Here is a 19,651-nt window from a genome sequence, read left to right as displayed (position 1 = left end):
TATAGTCAATATAGCCGTAGGTATAGACTTTCTACATGCATATGGGGCTTGTCAGATGTGTGATGAGCCCAACGAATACCACAGCATCTGACCCTACAGAAGCTGTTGGGATAATACATTCAGCTCCCAGTCTTTCAGTTGGAATGCTCACATTTGTAAGTAGGAGATTGTACATTGCTGCAAGAATTCAATACCCACAGATTCTTAAAGGGAAAACAACATCAAACCTATTGTTGCAGAACAGAAAGGTTACAGATTGAATTTTTAAAGATGTGAATGCTACTATCTCCCTGAATGAGCAAGAAAGAATGACAGTTTGCTACTAATATAGATGCTTATGATACGATCAGTGCAGCAGGTGCTAATATAAGCACAGCCAATCAATGCAGAAATTAATTTAATACTATTGCTTATCAGGTACATTAAAATTACATGGAAAATGATAGTAATGCTCTACATTAAAAGGATTTGCCACATAGAATAACCTCTCTTTCACACAGACATCGTTGAATGCCTTACCATCAATGCACAGGGTTTTGCACAATCTTGATCTAATAGCTTCCTTCACACACGTTCGTGCATGGCTGGACTCCACCAAGTTCTCAGATGAAATGCAGTCACTCATTGAATGCAGCTGTTATCATGCCCTTCAAGACTGCAGGCAATTTCTGATTTTACTTTGCGTCATGGCTTGTGAGAATATTTCGTCCACTTGCTCTATAGTTTTATCAAGACTGGCAGGGAAAATCATGCAGAGCTTGAGAATCCAATCTCAGGCTTCGAACTCACAGTGAACAGGAGGTACAGCACCTTCTGGGGACATCATCAGAACCTTGCATTTAGCAAAGCGGGAGCCCATGGGTGAACCAAAACATCTTACTTCTTTATTTCTTCATGTTTTTATTTAGAGAAACAGCACAGAACAGGCCCTTCAGCCCCAATGAGCCAGAGCCCAGCAACCCATCTATTTAACACTAGCCTAATTGCAGGACAATTTACAATAACCAATTAACCTACTTACCGATATGTCTTTGGACTGGGTGAGGAAACTGGAGCACCTGGAGCAATCCCACACAGCCTCAGGGAGAATGTACAAACTCTTTACAGATGGCACTCGAATTGAACTCCAAACTCTGACACCCCGAGCGGTAATAGCTAGGCAACTGTGGCACCCTTTTTATCTTTGCGCACTAGAGAATATAACTATGAACATTAATTTGAATTAGAAAATCAACTTGCTATTCTCCCAACCCCTATAAGTACTGAAAACTAGTCTGATCTTGTTTCCTTGTTAGATGCGCCATTTGATTATTAAACAAGAAAAAAACACATTGAGAAATTAAATTGGCTCACCGTAGAAATGTTAAGCTGTTGATAAACAATGGATTCTCATATTTTATTTGAGGGCCTGCCAATGCTAATTTTGGAGCTCAAAGCATTGTACATGAGGAAAGGCCTTTACCTCATGAGCTATCACACTAGAGAAATCAGGAAAACAACTAAGTTGCAAGCAGGGAGTTCTTCAATGGGAGTTTTTGATTGGAGTATGGCGCAGACGCAGTAGAAGTGTTTCCACGCAAGTCAGGCAAAGAGCGTTTAAAAACCTAGTCTCCATGAAAGAGGGGTACCATCTAGCAGAGCAGTCATCATGGGAGCAGTTGTCGTTAGAGTGGTCTGAGTCAGAGTGGTAAGGCTTTGGATCAACAGGTCTTTGTCAAGAACAGGCGGAGACAAAGTAAATAGGTAAGTTTATTTCTTACTTAACTCTTGAGAGAATGGTGGGTATGTCTACAGGGCCAGTGTTCTGTTCTGGGTGTCAGATGTGGGATTTCTGGGAGACTGCCGGCCTCCCCGATGGTGACATCTGCACCAGGTGCATCGAGATGCAGCTCCTTAGAGACCGTGTTAAGGAAATGGAACTGCATCTTGATGACCTTCGGCTTGTTAGGGAAAGTGAACAGGTGATAGACAGGAGCTACAGGGAGGTAGTCACCCCAAAGGCAATAGACATTAGGTGCAGGAATAGGCCATTCAGCCCTTTGAGCCAGCATTCACTGTGATCATGGCTGATCATCCACAATCAGTACCCCATTCCTGCCTTCTTCCCATATCCCTTGACTCTGCTATCATTAAGTGCTTTATTTAACTCTTTCTTGAAAGCCTCCAGAGAATTGGCCTCCACTGCCTTCTGAGGCAGAACATTCGACAGATCCATAGCTCTCTGGGTGAAAAAGTTTTTCCTCAACTCCGTTCTAAATGGCCTACACCTGATTCTCAAACTGTGGCCTCTGGTTCTGGACTCCCCCAACATCGGAAACATGTTTCCTGCCTCTAGCGTGTCCAATCCCTTAATAATCTTATATGTTTCAATCAGATGCTGCTTAACTGCTTGGGAAGTTAAGTGGTTTGCATAAGAGTTATGAGTGGGGGAACGGGGATGGCATCACGAAGAAAATCTATCTGCTGGCCATTTATGAATAGACAAAAATCTCAGAAAAGCACAGCACGTCTCTGTGCACGTCTGGTCTCCTCTCAGTGTTCATCAGATACATACAGGATCAGGAGGGAAAACATGGACCTTGTGCCTCTCTCATTGTCCTTAATCTGCCATTGTGTTTGACTTTTCATCAAATTTGAAGCAGATTGCATATAAAAATGTGATTCCAGATAAACGATGTTCTGGACAATGTTATCATATTGCAGCATGAACTATTATTTTTCTACCTTTAACAAGCACCAGATGGGAAACATCATTCAGGTGGGAAGATCAATATTTTGTTCCACTGAAGAAGTTTGTGTTCTTTCCATAATTCTTCAGTTGCATTTTCTAACTAAGGTTTTCCAGTTAATGCAATCTATAAATCTACCCAGCTTATGTTAATATTCTGTGCACAATTTTATTTGTTTGTGAGATATGGGAGATGTCGATAAGACCACTTTTTTGTTCATCTTGAGCTGTCTACACAAGAGAGCTTTTTTTCTTCTGATCAACTGCAGCCTTTGAAGTGAATTCACTCCTCTTATGCAGATTGGAAGGGACTTCTATAACTTACTCTGTTATATTCAGGTCTTGTTTGAAGCTGAATTTTGGGTTAGTGGCTTGTAGTGACTGAGTCTAAGGACACTGAAACATTGTTGAATTCAATCTGATGACTTGCCATAGCACATTTTGAAGAAAGGATAGAGCTATTGGTGCATCCTTCAAAAGAATTGAGAAAAGACAATGATAAGAATTCTGAAAGCATGGCGTTATCCTTTCTCAATCTCTTCCACTTAGCTTAGCTGTCAGTAGAATCTTAGAAAACCACACTAGAAGAATGAACTTCACAGTCATGCAAATCTTTGGATTGGTGATAGCATCTCCTCCTTGCTGACAATCAACATATGCACACCTAAGGACGCGTAATTAGTTTACTGCTTTACTCTCTCTACACCCGTGACTGTGTGGCATGGTAAAGTTCAAATGCCAGTTCTAAATTCACCGATGTTAGCAATATCGCAAATGCGAACGAGGCAGTATCCAGGAGCAAGATGGATCAGCTGGTTGAATGGTGTTCCCACAACAATCTTATGCTCAGCATCGGCAAGACCAAAGAATTGATTGCAAACTTCAGGAAGGGGAAATCAGGAGAACACTCAATAATCCTCATTGAGGGGTCATCAGTGGAAAGGGTGAACAGTTTCAAGGACCTGGGTGTCAACATCTGAGGAACTATCCTGGGCCCAACAACTTGATGCAATCATGACAAAGACATGCTAACAGCTATACTTTGTTAGGAGTTGGATGAAATCTCAGCAAAGACTCACACATTTCTATAGATACACTATGGAGACTGGTTGCATCACTCTCTAGTATGGAGGCACCAAAGTACAGGATTATAAGAGACTTCAGAGGGTTGTAGACTAAACGAGCTCCATTAATGGCACAAAGCTCCCCACCATCAAGGACCTCTTCCAAAGATGGTATGTCGTGAAGGCAGTAAAGTAAGGACCCTCACCATCCATTAATACCATCTGAGAGGAGGTACCAGAGGCTGAAGACCCACACTCAACATTTTAGGGACAGCTTCTTCCCTTCTGCCATTAGATTTCTGAACGGTCCCTGAACCCATAAGTGTTACTTCATTATTCCTCTTTTGCACTATCTATTTAATTTATGTAATTGATAGTAATTTGTTATGCCTGCACTGTACTGCTCCCAGAACACACAAAATTCATGATTCCTGTCAGTGAGAACAAACCTGACTTTGAATTTGATTCTGCAGTAACAGCAGACAGAGAAACTGTATTAAACTTACCCAAACTTGCGCAGCTGTAAATGCAAGACCAAAGAAAAGCAAAATCCACATCAGAACCATAAAGAAAATACCTGAGATGAAAACAATCTCCAGGTTAGGTCTATAAAAGCAGAGCTGAAATGCAATATGATCTGGATTAGAGCTTTAAACTATTTTTTTTAAGCTCATGGTGTCAAGTAAAATGAATTGCTGCAAGTACACTTCTGCCTGAGGTCTTTTATCTGAAGGAAATGAGACTCAAATTGAAATTGCAAGGCATTTTGAATAAAGGGCTATAATCAGGCATCTTTTTATCTATGAAATGATTGTCGGTTTTCTTTTTCAAAGGAGCAGCAAGGTAGCTAATCTTGAGAAATTCTAACAATGTATTTAATAAGTATCACGCAGAACAAGCGTTAATAAAACTGGGCTTGTTACTTGGCATAGATAATACCACACCCTCAACAGAAAATCAGTGGGAACCAAGTGGGTTTCAGCAGCGAACATGAAATAAACACTTCACAGGTAACACCAGAATAAAGTCATCACGACGTACACCTAGGAACCAAATGTGTTTTGTTGCTTGGTAATAAATTCTATATGGTCTCAAAAGGTGTGGTTTATTTTGCTGAGAACTGCTGATTAAATTGGTGGTGATGTGCTTGGCGTATTTCAGAGAATTACTTTTCTGAAACTAACATTATGGACTAATGTAAATTTAGTAAATTAATAGAATATTGATGCTGAAAGGCATAAGAGGTACACAATTCTTCCTGTCTCAGTCAGCCTCAGCAACATGAGCCCGCTATAAATGAAGAGTTTTAAGATGACATGTAATGTGCCGGTTGGCAGCAGACTTGGCCTGTGCCTCTCATAGCCATGTTGTTTCCAACAACCTCGATGCTCTTTGTGTGATTCAGAGCCAACTGCGGTGGTAACCAGGCCTCAGGTAGTGCAAGATGAACTCATATCCACAACCCACCCCCCCGCTGATGGTCTTCTGACCAATCATGATCAGAGATATAAATAATCAGATTAACAATTAATTAGTAATTAAAAGAGTAAAAAACAAAATTACCTTATAATAAAATTATTAGACATAAAATTGAAACATTAAGTGGAAAGCAAAACTTTTACTTATCATTTTAATGAATGTCAGCTAGTTGCATCATCCGTGTCCGGCGTTAATCTGAGAGGTCATCTATTTAGCCCCTCAGTCCAGGTCATTAAAGAATGCCTGGGCTCAATGGATAGGGCAGGAAATCACATGACCTCTAGTGCATTTGAACATCCAAGCAATAGTATGCATGTGTTTAAATCCCGAACTTGCTGATGTCCACACACCACAGCTAATGGCCATTCAGTGTAGATCTTGGCAGTAGTAATCCAACCCAGTACATTTAGAACTATACTGAAAATTGCCTCTTTTACAAGATCAAAGCATTTATTCCCTCTATGGTACCTTCTACTTTATAGCTCTACATTTTCAATTAATATTTAACTGCATGAGTGATTAATGCTGTTTTTATACAAGCCACAGGTGAATCAGAGTCGGCCAGTGTGATATTGACAAAATAAATATTAAAATTACATGCTTTGAAATTGTAGCCAGAGAAAAGAGCATTCTGCTGGAGTCTGCGGTAGATGTCAAAATCAGAATCAGGTTTAATTTCACTGACATATGTCGTGAAATTTGTTGTTGTATGGGTAATGAGGAATAAAGCTGGCTGTGTGATAGGAGTAAAGAAAACAAATAAAACTAACCTAGGCTTGGTATGATTGGTTAAAAAGTGTTCTAGCACCTACTGTTTTTGTCCAGCTGCTACTGCAGACATGCTGGAGACTTTGAGATAAATGCTGCCTTCCATTTGACATCACTATGCTTGCTTTTGCCCTCCATGCCTCTGTCAGTCACATTTCTGGAATTTAGTACTGATCCACAAAAGATCCAGTTGCATTTAGTGATATGCACACTAACGAATGAGAGTGCAGTTTAAATCTGAACTGAGTAGTACAAAAAATGCACTAAATTATAAAATCTCTACGCCACCGCTGTTACGTAACTGTGAGATTACCGTGTAATCTAATTGTGATATGTGAAACAGTACTCAAAAACTTTGGTAGATTGTATGAGAAGAAAGAAAATTGAACTTGAAAGTTACTAGCTGGATCTAATTGCCAGCTGATAACTCTATGTCATGAGGGGAATAGGTCTGTCTACTCTCAGCTCAAGATAACATTAGATACCAGTGCCATATAAATGATTGGGCATTATATATAGGCCCAGGCAATTATCAATTAATAAAATAATTTTACTTAAAATATTTGTTAATTAAAACATAATTCCATTAGCTTGTTCGATTATTTTCTGTATATGTCAATGCCATTTTGATGATCAATGTATATGGACCTCCACCATTTTCATCATTGGAAGGTACCCCTATCATATCACTTTTGCCCGCATTGAATGAAATCTATTTCCTGAATATATTAATATTCCAAAATACTTAATTCTTTTATCTACACTCCTTTCAATGCCAACTATATATTTTTTGCTTAATTTAAATATATGGACTTCTATCCCATTATCTACCTCAGGAATGGACTATGACAATTCGTGACTAAAGAACTAAAGGACTGTGTTTACGGTGTTAATGAGCACAACCCCAAAAGCGTGATATACGTCACTCTAATCTGACTGGAGAGTGGAGATTGTGAAGGGAATGAATTGGAAATAGGATCGGTTGAAGGCAGAGGACAGGGAAAAGATCAGGTCAATGATTGCAAGGAACAGTGTGGTTAGACAGATGAATGGAGCAGGGGAGGTGACTGAGGAAACATGGAGTGAAATGTAAAAGTTGGGCAGAGGATTGGAATGTGGAGGCAATTGGTAATGATGTTAATTTAAAGTAGGCTCACATCTGGAGAAAAGCAGAGACCTCATACTCTGGCAAAATACCAGCCATGATTGGTTTTATTGTGGAAGAAAGTTTCAACTGTCCATTTGAGACCTACGTTATTACTCCTGTGGCCTTTTATGTGCATTACTCACATCCTGCCTATTACAAAACCTGCCCACTGTTTCTTTTTCTCTACTATTCATTTTCATAAACTCGTCAAAATTAGCTTTCTGTTCCACAAGTTGAAACTTTAACTAATAATCTCTTACTATAGAACACATCAAAAGCCTTATAAAAGACCATATAATTAACATCAATTTACTGTTGAATTTTCACTACTTTAAGCAGGAAATGTAATTCGTTATCCAGGCATAAACTATTATTAAAAATGTCTAAGGGAGGAGCAGACTACGTTAGAACTGACAAATGGGGATCAGCTTAAAATGCAGCCGTGTCAAATGTGGGCAGTTAAAATGTTTTCTAGTAGGCAGGATAATAGCAAATGCAATTATTTTATTCAGTTTTGGTAGAGTCATCCTCATTATATCAACAAATAAAAACAAAATCATCTTGAAAAAATGGAAGTGAGAAAAAATAATATTGCACAACATGATTTTAAGAAAATCATTGGATCACGCATTCTGGAAGTAAAATTGTACTTTAAAAATAACAGTCAGATACTTCTTCAGTCAAAGCAATATAATGTGTATTAATAATTCACTTAGCCATTATTAAAAGGATTTACTAACTTTCTAACACATCATTGTTCCAAAGTGAATAAAACATTTTTAGCAGCACACACAAAATGCTGGAGGAATTCAGCAGGCCAGGCAGCATCTCTGGAAATGAATAAACAGTTGACATTTCAGGCCAAGACCCTTCTTCAGGACATTTCAAAAAAGGCACACAATTATAATAGTAATCTAAGATTGTTTTCAGAAACTTTTCAAAATTTTAGTTCAATATGGTGCCTCTGTTCAAATAAAGACAACTCAGTTCGTGTTTAAGTAAGGTGCTATGGAAACCAAAGCAGCTTTGCTGAAAATTATTGAGTCTAATGTTAATTGTCCTGTAACTCAGAGTTTCAGTGTTAATTATTTCTGCTCAGATGGCTACATGAATATTACATAGAAAATTAAATAGAAGATTGGCTGACTCCAGAAGGCAAATAGTGGGAATAAAGGAGGCCTTTGCTAGTTGGTTGCTGGTAATTAGTGGCTTTCCTTAAGTGTCAGTGCTAGATCCATTTAATTTCACATTATATATCAATGATTTGGATGATGGAATTAATGGCTTTGTGGCTAACTTTGCAAATGATACATACTGTAGATAGGTGGAGGGGCAGGTAGTATTGAGGTAGTAGGGAGTCTACAGAAGGACAAGCTCAGACACAAGCTCCAGTGGAGGCCAAGTCAATGGGTATATTTAAGGTTGAAGTTGACAGTTTCCTGATTGGTTAGGGCATTAAAGGATATGGCAAGAAGGCAGGTATATGAGATTGAGTGGGATCCAGAATCAACCATGATGGAATGGCAGAGCAGACTCAGTGGGTTGAATAGCCTAATTCTGCTCTTATGTCTTATGGTTTTATAGTCTTATAAGAATGCGCAAAGAAGTGGCAGATGGAATACAGCGTAGGAAAGTGTATGCCATGCACTTTCGCAGAAGGAATAAAGACATAAAATATTTTCTAAATAGGGTGAAAATTCAGACATCAGAGGTGCAAAAGGACTTGAGAGTCCTAGTGTAGGTTTCCACAAAGCTTAACTTGTAGATTGGGTCAGTAGTAAGGAAGGCAAATGCAATGTTAATATTTATTTCAAGAGGACTAGAATGTAAAAGAAAGGATGTAATGCTGAGGCTTTATAAGGCACTGGCCAGACCACTTATGGAGCATTGTAAGCTATTTCAGCCCCATAGCTCAGGAAGGATGTTCTGGCATTGAAGGGGATCCTGAGGAGGCTTACAATAATGATGCTTGTATTAAAGCAATGTATGAGGTGCATTTGATGGCTCTGTGCATGTACTCACTGAGGCTTAGAAGGATGATGAGTGATCTCATTGAAACCTATCAAATATTGAAGTACCTGGATAGAATGGATGAGGAGAGAATGTTTACAACAGAGGGAGAAGCTAGAATCAGATGGCCCAGCCTCAGTATAAAACAATGTCCCTTACAACAGAGACAAGGAGGAATTTCTTTAACCTGAGGGTAGTGAATCTATGGAATTCATTTCAACAGCAACCTGTGGAGGCCAAGTCTTTGGGTGTAATTAAAGCGGAGGTTGATAGGTTCTTGATTAGTAAGGGTGTTCAGGGTTATGGAGAGAAGCCAGAAGCATTCGGTTGAGAGGGACAACTAAATCAGCCATGATCAAATAGCACAGCAGGTGCCATGGGCTAACTAACCTAATTTTGCTCCTCTGTCTTATGGATTTATACAAACTTCACCCTGTGGTTGCCACAGGTACCAGGGATAAAATGTACGGGGCTTAAGGAGATCCACACAATGGTGAATAGTGGTTTATACCATCTGCACTAACAATACTACACGTTTGTAGAATCAATAGAAAAACTAACTTCTGAAAGGGTTAAAATTTGATTGAACAGGTTTATGTTAATCTTCCCAGAAAAACAAGAAAGGCAAGATATTTGATGGAGTTTGATAACTATCTTATCAAAAACACAAAACAATCCATACTTTTGAAAAGGCTACATAAGTAATAGCAACTAACTAGGCTTCTTAAATCAGAAAAAAGCAAGTTGTTAAATAGAAAAGTGCTCTAAAATTGAGAGTTAAATCATCATTGTAATGATTAAGGTCCCTTGTATAGCAGCTGCCCTATGCCTTCCTACAGTTCTTTCAGACTGCAAGACATTAATTAGCTGCACAAAACCTTCATAGATCATGACAAAAATACTAAACTTAGGGCTCTTTGCATTGCCTGTGGGACCTATGTTTCTGTTCTATCTGCTCTGAAATCTCACCGAGCCAAAAATCCACCAGTGGCTTAATTCATTGACAAGAGGCTACATATTTTCATGCTGGTGTGATGTGAAAGGATAGCATGTCTTTGTTCACTCTCTCTGTGGGGAATTGTGGAAAAGTGATAGCGTTGTCAGTTACCTCACTATAACCACATAAATGGAGTTTTTTTTAAATCATATTCAACTTCAGACAAATTAAAACCTACAATGAATATTGATCACTGATGCCTCCAAGGGAAAGAAAAAGATTTTCTTTAATTACAGAACATGATAAATGTATCCCTGAGATATCTGGCATGGGAATATTTTCACCTGTTGGTTTGAAAATAAACATTTGTTTATTGTAGCTTTTTATTATCATATTTCTTAACATCTTTCAATCCATTGGTGAGAAACCAGAAAATATCTATTGTGATTCTAGGCTAATAAATGAAAATCTATGATTTAGCTTGCTGAAAAAAAATAGCTATTACACACTTTTTATAGCCATTTCTTTTGTATATCAGAAAACGGCTTTGTACAATATTGTCAGGTATCAATATTCCAGCCAATATCCCCTGTAATTTTCTTCTACAATTGTAGGAAATAGTCCAGGCTAATAAGAACATTAGATTATGTTAGACAAATAGGGCTTTGTCTTAGAATCGCAATGAGCACAGTTCAGAAGCAAACCTGCTGACATCTGAATCTGTTGAATGTGAGACCAAACTCCCTGAAATCATGGCTCACTACTAAATCACTGAAGACTAGTGGTGCTTGGCATCCTTAAACAATCACCAGGTAAGCACTCCCAGAACAATTTTCTTAATGAACTCCTCCAGCAGAAAGACTTGCTCAAACATGACTCAATAACTTTCAATGTGAGCAGGGAAAAAAAGCCATGAGGAATGTGCTTTTCTTTCCCCTTACCACTCCATTGCTTCACGTTTAATTATGGCATTGCAAGATAGATCTGGATCAAAATTACACTGCAGCACATTTACTATTAAGTTTGCAGAATACAACTTCCTTCTGCTTCCCATGATAACATTTGGCTTCTCCCACGCTTAGTCTGGTTTTGATATGAATTTTTCTAAACAATGATGAAGGTGTTGAACATCCCCCTTCAGAATAAATGAGCATTATCTTAGTACTGTAGAGCAATAACTAGAATAGTACTTGCAAAAAATACTACCTCAGGAAAAAAGGCTAGATCTTATTAAACGTTCTTCATGTAATAAGTAATCCATCATTAAAATTAGAAAGTTAAATCTTCCGCCTCCAAATATATTCTAGTTACTGCATTTTCTAGTTTCTAAAAGCCAGTTAACTTTATTAATATCACAGTGCATGCCAAATATGTGCATTCTGTTTTGAAGGTTGAACAGTAAATTCTTTTTGATTAAAAACAGAAAATAGTCAATAGGTCATCAACCTGAAACGTAGTCTCCAATTGTCTCTCCACAGCTGCTGCCTTAGTTGTTGAGTATTACCTGAATTTTCACTTATTTATTTCAGATTTCCTGCGTATTGTTTACTTTTGATTAACTATCTCCTTGGCTGTTCTATATTGCTATTAGTAAGTTAATGGAGAAATTTCCATCAAACCACTATCAGTGTGATGCTATTACAGCTTGGGCTGTTCCAGTGTTTGGAGTTCAGTTCCAGCGCCCTTCTGTAACGAGACTTTCTACATCCTCCCCGTGAAATGCGCGAGTTTTCACTAGGCGCACCAGTTTACTCCCATAGTCCAAAAGTGTACCGGGTAGGTTAATCAGTCACTGTAAATTGTTGTGATTAGTTCAGGGTTAAATTGGGGTTGTTGGGGATAGCTCAGCTCAAAGGGCCTATTCCACGCTCTATCATTAAATAATATTCTGCTACAAGATCCAGGAATAATTCAAGGCTAATGCTATTTCTAATACTTTTTTTTTTCCTGTGATGTTGGTATTAAGTTGACCATGAGACATCAGAGCAGAAATAAATCACTTGGCACAACAAGTCTGCTCCACCATTTCATCATGGCTGATTCATTATCTTTCTCAACCAAATTCTCCTGCCTTCTCTCTGTAATCTTTGAACCCTTAGTTATCAAGAACCTATCAACCTTTGCTTCAAATATACCCAATGCTCTGGCCTCCACAGCCATCTGTGGCAATGAACTCCACAGATTCTCCACTTTCTAGCTAAAGAAATTCCTTCTCATCTCTGCTCTAAAGGGACATTTATCTGTTCTGAAGCTGTGTCCTCCAGCCCTAGTCTCCCCCACTACAGGAAACATCCTTTTCATGTCCACTTGCCCTTTCAATATTCGATGGGTTTCAATGTGATCCCCCTTCATTGTTCCAAACTCCAGTGAGTACAGGCCCAGAGACATCCAATGCTCCATGTTAACCCTTTCATTCCCAGGATCATTATTGTGCACTTCCTCTTAACCCTCTCCAATGCTAGCACACCTTTTCTTAGGTAAGGATCCAAAACTTCTCACAATACTCCAAGTGCAGTCTGACCAATACCTTATTAAGCCCCAGCATTACATCCTTGCTTTTATATTCTATTCCCCTCAAAATCAATGCTAAGATTGCATTTCCCTTATCATTACAGACTCAACTTTCAAGTTATCCTTTAGGGAATTCTGCACAAGGACGCCCAAGTTCCTCTGCATTCTGATTCTATGATTTCTGAATTTGCTCCCCATTTAGAAAATAGTCTGCGTCTTTACTCCTTCTAACGAAGTGCATGACCATACAATTATGATTTAAGTAAAAACCTTGCTAGAGGCATTTCTTTGAATACTGATGCCAGTGTAAAGTTTCTTGAAACCGTATAACCATATAACAATTACAGCATGGAAACAGGCCATCTCAGCCCTTCTAGTCCGTGCCGAACGCTTACTCTCACCTAGTCCCATCTACCTTCACTCAGCCCATAACCTTCCATTCCTTTCCTGTCTATATAGCTATCCAATATTTTTTTTAAGTGACAAAATCGAACCTGCCTCTACCACTTCTACTGGAAGCTCATTCCACACAGCTACCACTCTTTGAGTAAAGAAGTTCCCCCTCGTGTTACCCCTAAACTTTTGCACCTTAATTCTTAACTCATGTCCTCTTGTTTGAATCTCCCCTATCTCAATGGAAAAAGCCTATCCATGTCAACTCTATCTATCTCCCTCATAATTTTAAATACCTCTATCAAGTTTCCCCTCAACCTTCTATGCTCCAAACAACTAGTTTACAATTAAATTAGGATTTGTTTTAGAACAGCATGTAAAATTCGACTTCTTTGTTTACTACAAAGTTGAATACATGTATCAAATGAACCAAAAATGATTTTTTCTGCTGAGATTAGAGACAGTGGATAGAGCATTTAATATACTTTGGACCAAAAGATTAAAAGATTTGATAATATAATAAAAGTGAAATTGAGAATAAATGTAGTCATACATATGTAGTCATGACTCTTGATACACCAAGAACTTTTAAAACTATCCAGCATAATTTAGTGCTTCATGGAAAAAACTATTAGAAGGACATTCAATATAATCGCCCTATCTCCTAAATGAAATATGGAAGTGTATAGATAAGCTATTAGATTGTCTTTTTAAGTTCACCTCCACATACAAGGAGTTATTGGTGTACATTAATTTTAATGGAATACCCATCTGCTTCCAAAAAGTAAATATCACAATTTGTTTCAGAATCAAAATTATTAAACCTAATGACATTTTCATTACTTATTAAATAAAATCCAAAGCTTTTTTGTAAGTTGCATCTTATTTAAAATGTGCTGGTGACTTATCTGAAAAATGCTTTGCCAATTGCAATTAAACAACTGGCTTTTATAGCAGAAAGCACAGCAGCTTTGCTGCCAGTTTAGTTTTGTGAATACTCTGAGTGACTAGATTCTGTTTTCTTATTGGTTTAGCAGGGTATTCAGTTTCTGATAAAAACAGGAAATGCTGGAAACACTCAGAAGGTCAGGCGGCATCTGTGGAAGGAGAAACTCGGTTAATGTTTCAGCTCAATGACCAGTGATCTGAGCTGAAATTATTTATTTTTAAAAGCCTCATTTTAATTTGCATAGAAGTGGGGAGAGTGAGAAAATAGAGACAATGTCTTTTTAAAGCAGAAATCAAGTGAAAATTTACCTGCAGTATCTCTACCAACTATTTTTGCTTGGTCTTCGCCCTGTCACAATCATTCCCCATGTTCTCCTCAGTCTTGATTTACCTTTGCAACTTAAATCATGACTGCTTTCTAACTTTTACCAGTTTTGTTCAAGTTTTATTGTCCTAACGTGTTACATTTTTATCTTTTCCAGGGATGCTGCTGGGCCTGCTGAATACATTCAACGTTTTCTATTCCTCTTTCAGATCCGTAGCAACTGCAGTTTTTGTTTAGAATTGGCCGATGCTTTGAGACAATCAGCCATTGAAGATCACGCTACCTAATATTCCTTTTCTCCCCTTCAGACAGAAGTGCAGCTCCTGCAGGTGTTCTGATACCCATTCCAATTTGAGAGATTTTCAAGAATAGTTTTTTTAAAAGATTGCACTGACCTTTGCAGTTTTTCACGTTTGGATGAGGAAGTGCACAAAAGAAATGGCTTGTGTTTATTGGGAGCTGAGAGACTCTGCACTGACACTCTGGTCTGGGAGGAGAGGTTTGATAGTCAGTGCTGTGAAGTCAGCCTAAAAACATGGATACAGTGCACCAGAAAATCAAATGACCTTCCTTGCCCACATATTCCAATGAAAATTTCCACCAATACCTAAGTGTCTTCCCGTGAATCTGCCTCATTATCTGCTGCACAACCTTTGTGATAATCTTCACTGTAAGTTGGTTGAAAACAAACAGGAAAAGAGAGAAAGTGAAGGAAGGACATTATTTGACTGAGCTTTGTAATTTGTCACTACAAGTGCTGTTGTTCAGTGTAATTTGGAGATTGGTTTGATGGTAGTATCTATATATCATGCATCACCACGCCTGCGTGATTAATAGTCAAAAAAGGGGGATAAGAGACAGCAAGTCCCTTGAAGGCTATGATTGCACATAGGGTCTGTTATAAAGTACTTGGCTAAATACTCCAATGGGCTACCCACTGAAGAAAGGTGGGAGTGTGCACCCTGCATAGATATGACCTGGCACTTCTTCCAGTGAGGCCACACACAATGTCAAGTGCCATGTAGGAGTTGGGGAGCAACTTTACAGCACCTTTCGTATAGAATTTGGATTCCATCTTTTCTACTGTGGAATTAGGTCCAGGAATGTTGAGGTTGTCCTTTAGTATGGATGTGAATTCAACCATTAATGCTACATCTGGTCACTGATATCTCTGTTATGATTCAAGATTGCTTAAGATTCAAGATTGTTTAATATTATTTCCTCAACACAAGCATAAAGAAAGTGAAATAATTGTTACTTCAGATCCGATGCAGCACCAAAATAACTCAAAATATAAAAAACACAATCATAAAAATAAAAAAAGAACATACAATAGATGTAAATACTTAAAATAGATTATATACATGGATCAATTGTATGTCCATAAATTGACGCTGGATTGTAAGAAAGTGATTGATGGGAAATAGTAAAGTAGTGTAGTTAGTACATGGAGGTGTTGATAGGCCTCACTGCTTGGGGAAAGTAACTGTTTTTGAGTCTGGTGGTCCTGGTGTGGATGCTACGTAGCCTCCTCCCTGATGGGAGTGGAACAAACAGTCCATGAGCAAGGTGTGTGGGATCTTTCATGATGTCACTTGCCCTTTTCTGGTGCCATTCTGTATATATGTCCTTGATGGTGGATAGGCTGGTGTCAGTGATGCATTGGGCAGTTTTGACTACTCATTGTAGAGCCTTTCTGTCCGCCAATGTGCAGTTTCCATATAAAGCAGTGTTGTAGCATGCTAGATTCTCTCTCCTGCAAAGTCCAGCTCTCTTCAGATTCATAAGCAAATAGAGGGTTGGTGTGGTTTCTTGATGGTGTATGGTATGTTCTGAGACTATGTGTGATGTGCACTCCCAGGAGTTTGAAACTGCTTGCAGTTTGCATTGTAATGCCACCAGCGCAAAGGGTGGTGTGGGTGCTCCTGAAGTCAATAACCATCTCCTTCATCTTGTTGACATTGAGCAATAGGTTATTTACCTGGCACCAGACCTCGAGCTCTTCCGCATTCATCTCGTAGGCTGTTTCATCATTGTAGGTGAGCCTCACTACTGTTGTGTCATCAATTTCAAGCATTCAGGCTTGGAGATGTCAGAAATGGCCGGGATTATAAATTAAGCAATTTCACTACTTCAACAGGCTAGGAACTATGAAGAATTTGAAGGTATCAACAATCATGTTGAAAGTTACAATGAAAATGAAGATTTGGAGGATGCAATTGCCGAAAGCATTGTATGAAGTTAGTCCATTATCTGCACTAGGTGTCTGCACTGATTTTGTTTATTTACAGTCAATCAAAAGTGTGCTGCACTGTACACTAAATGAATTCCTTTGTTGATAACTACTAGGAACTAATACACAATTGTATTATAATCAATAGTATTAGTAATGTTCTAATTTATTCTATATTTCATTTAAATACATTCTTTGTACTCAGTTAAAAGGCAGTTTGTCTTTTTGTACCTTTTTAACTATTTCCATGGAACTTTGGCCAATATGAGCAGCCACTTAATTGGGCCAAGATATATTGGTCCTGATGTGCTCCAATTAACCAGAACTCACTGTACTGGCAAAGCAGTCCACACTCTGCTTTTTGTTTTCTTGCTTGGCTGGAGCGATGTCATCATTTATCAGGGATTCCTTACTAAAATGCATGCACTTCACACCCTGCTCCTTGCTAAATTCCAGGTAGAATTGTTCTGAGAATACCTTTGGCACTGTTGGCAGATTGAATCTGTCAATTACTCGTCCTTCAGCAAGCTTCCCACCCTGCCAGAACTTGGCTCATTCTTCCAGTCAAAGCAGACACAAAAAGGAATGCTGTTATGTGCACTCTAATGTTTGTGCTAAATCTTTAATACAAAACAAAATACTTCACCACCTGCTGTACAGGTCTCTGTAGACTTTACCAACTTCAAATAACTCCAGAAAACATGATCATAGAATCATAGCAACACTAGTATTTGTCAACAACAACTTTTCATATAACACTTGCAGGAGTTCTACCTGCGTTCAAAACCTTGTCCTGATACATGAGGGTGATAATAAATAAAAAGAGATTTTGGGAGGAATTATCACATTCAAATTGTGAAACATTGGCATTAAGTCGTTGTTGCTTAGGGAATGGCATTTTAATCTACTGGATAATATTAGTTATGCATTTACTAATGGCCTTACTAATGTGGTGACCAATCAAAACAGTCCTAAATTTGAATTTGGTTTTACACCTACATGGGCTTTAAGCAATGATTCCAAGAGAAAAGCAAAGCTGAAAATCAAACACAGGTAGTTTATAATGTCCTTTTTGCTTAAGATTATTGCAACAACGCAACGAATGCAAACTATAAAATATCAAGTATAATACTGAGTAAGCAAGACTCAACACTGACTGAGAGGAAAACCTTTACTAGTTTCTACCATTTAAGCTCAATCTGTGTGAATTCAACTAAAACTTAAGTATAATTCGACTATTGGCTCGTGGAAAGCAGGTGATTCTTTTCAAAGGAGTAATGTCAGGAGGAAGTGTGTATTGTAGGAGCGGTTGTCAGGGCCACGGGTATGTAATTTAGATTAACAACTTAATTTCAGGAGTCAATGGAAACATAGACGATATCAACCAAAAAGCAGGCAGTTGAATCCGAGCAGGCTCCAGGGACCCTCTGTGCGAGTTACATTAAATATGTAAGTGGCAGGTGAAATTTAATATCAATAACCGCTGTACAGCAAAGAAATGAAATAACCATGAAAATATTCCATAAGTGTCACAATCACTCAAGGGTTGTAGGAGGTTTAGGGAGGTTTTACAGTCTTAGCTCATCACCATCCAGCACTATGACAAATGGAACAAGGCTAATGGAATTCTGAATGACTGGAAGTCTGAGGGCATTTTGCTGAGGGCGATTTGCTCAGAACATATGTTGAACATTGGTTTTATCTCTGGCCACTAAAAGCATGCTGAGACATTGTCCAGTAAGTAGATCAAAGAAAGATTCCAAGGAAATGAATGAACCATTTAGATGCTTCCCCCGCCCCCCAAAGGAGCACAATAATGTAAAGTTTTGCTGTATTTGTTCATGTTGGTGGCAAATTCTCCCATCATTAATTACTTCCAACTTAAGTTGCCAATAAGGCCATTTCAGAGAGAAGTCTAGATCCAATTACAATGGTGAGTTTGAATTAGACTGGATAATGACAGAGAGATTCTTGAGAACCAATTATATTGTTAACAATAATCAAACAACAGGAATTCTGCAGATGCTGGGAATTCAAGCAACACACATCAAATTTGCTGGTGAACGCAGCAGGCCAGGCAGCATCTCTAGGAAGAGGTACAGTCAACGTTTCAGGCCGAGTCCCTTCTTCAGGACTAATAATAATCATAATCATTAACAATAATCATGTTGTTTTCTGATACCAACTTCCACATTTACTTGAACATGAATTTAAATTTAAATGCAATTCAAACTATTTTTCTGGTTAGTAGGTCAGATGTGTTAGTCATGGGCTATAAGTTGTAACATAAGAAGAAGATGCAAAATTTAATGGAAAGAATCTTCACATTTTAATGAAAACATAATTGCAACAGAACTTCAAACTAAACTTTAAAATAGTTTAGTTAGACTTAAAGATTTCTTTTCTTCATACACAATGTGGTCAACACAGGAAATGGACTTCTAAGTTGAGATAAACATCGGGATATGGTTTGCATGCTTACTGGGAGGAGATGTTTTCTAAGCTGAGATATCCCAGATTTGTCTATCTTCAGATTTTAGGGTAGGTACCACAGTTTTTAGAAACAAATGAAAAACATCCATCTATAAGGAGTCTATAGGATTGAACCACACAATAGGACTAACTTGTTCAGTCTAAGCTGATACTTCACTGTTGGACTTGGAGTATGGAGCATTGTCCCAGTCCCCATCCTTCCTGTCTGACATTCCAGTAGATTTTGAAGGTATCACATGACACTATTTCAAAGCAGCTTTAACAAAAACCTAACTGATTACTTCTGTGCCATGTGTTCTATGATTCCATCTCACTGGTATTTGCTAGAGTTAGTGGACGTTTTAAAAGACGCTCTGCTGAAATGATTTATTGCAATTACAAGTTGTCTTGTGATATTTGTTAAATAAGTAATAAGATACATAGTAGTTATATCAAGTAGCATCAGTTTTTAAGTGCTATTTGACTATGATCAAAATCTCACGTAACAGTTACAAGCATTTTCTTAATAAATTAGTAAATGCAGAGTAAGGAGCTTTAACAGTAATTTAGAAGCCAACAATCTTCAGCATTAAAAAAAGTCACATGTATAGGAAAGAGTCTTGCTGTGCATTACCT

At 38.2% G+C, this 19,651-nt stretch overlaps 1 protein-coding gene across 9 annotated transcripts in view; it reads right to left on the bottom strand.

Annotated features, from left to right (window-relative positions):
* LOC134342810 (extracellular sulfatase Sulf-2-like) overlaps nucleotides 1–19,651 on the bottom strand; it is a 352,386-nt gene that overhangs the window by 207,361 nt on the left and 125,374 nt on the right. Inside the window, exon 1 of one of the 9 annotated variants that reach the window (XM_063041408.1) lies at nucleotides 1,022–1,037. The exons of the other annotated variants lie outside the window; for them this stretch is intronic. The gene's annotated coding sequence lies outside the window, so the exon portion shown is untranslated. Of the gene's footprint in view, nucleotides 1–1,021; nucleotides 1,038–19,651 lie in introns of those variants that run through there. 9 annotated transcript variants of the gene reach the window in all.

Source organism: Mobula hypostoma, chromosome 2, assembly GCF_963921235.1.
Source record: "Mobula hypostoma chromosome 2, sMobHyp1.1, whole genome shotgun sequence".
Classification (NCBI taxonomy): Eukaryota; Metazoa; Chordata; class Chondrichthyes; order Myliobatiformes; family Myliobatidae; genus Mobula; species Mobula hypostoma.
This window is presented reverse-complemented; position numbering and strand designations above follow the sequence as displayed.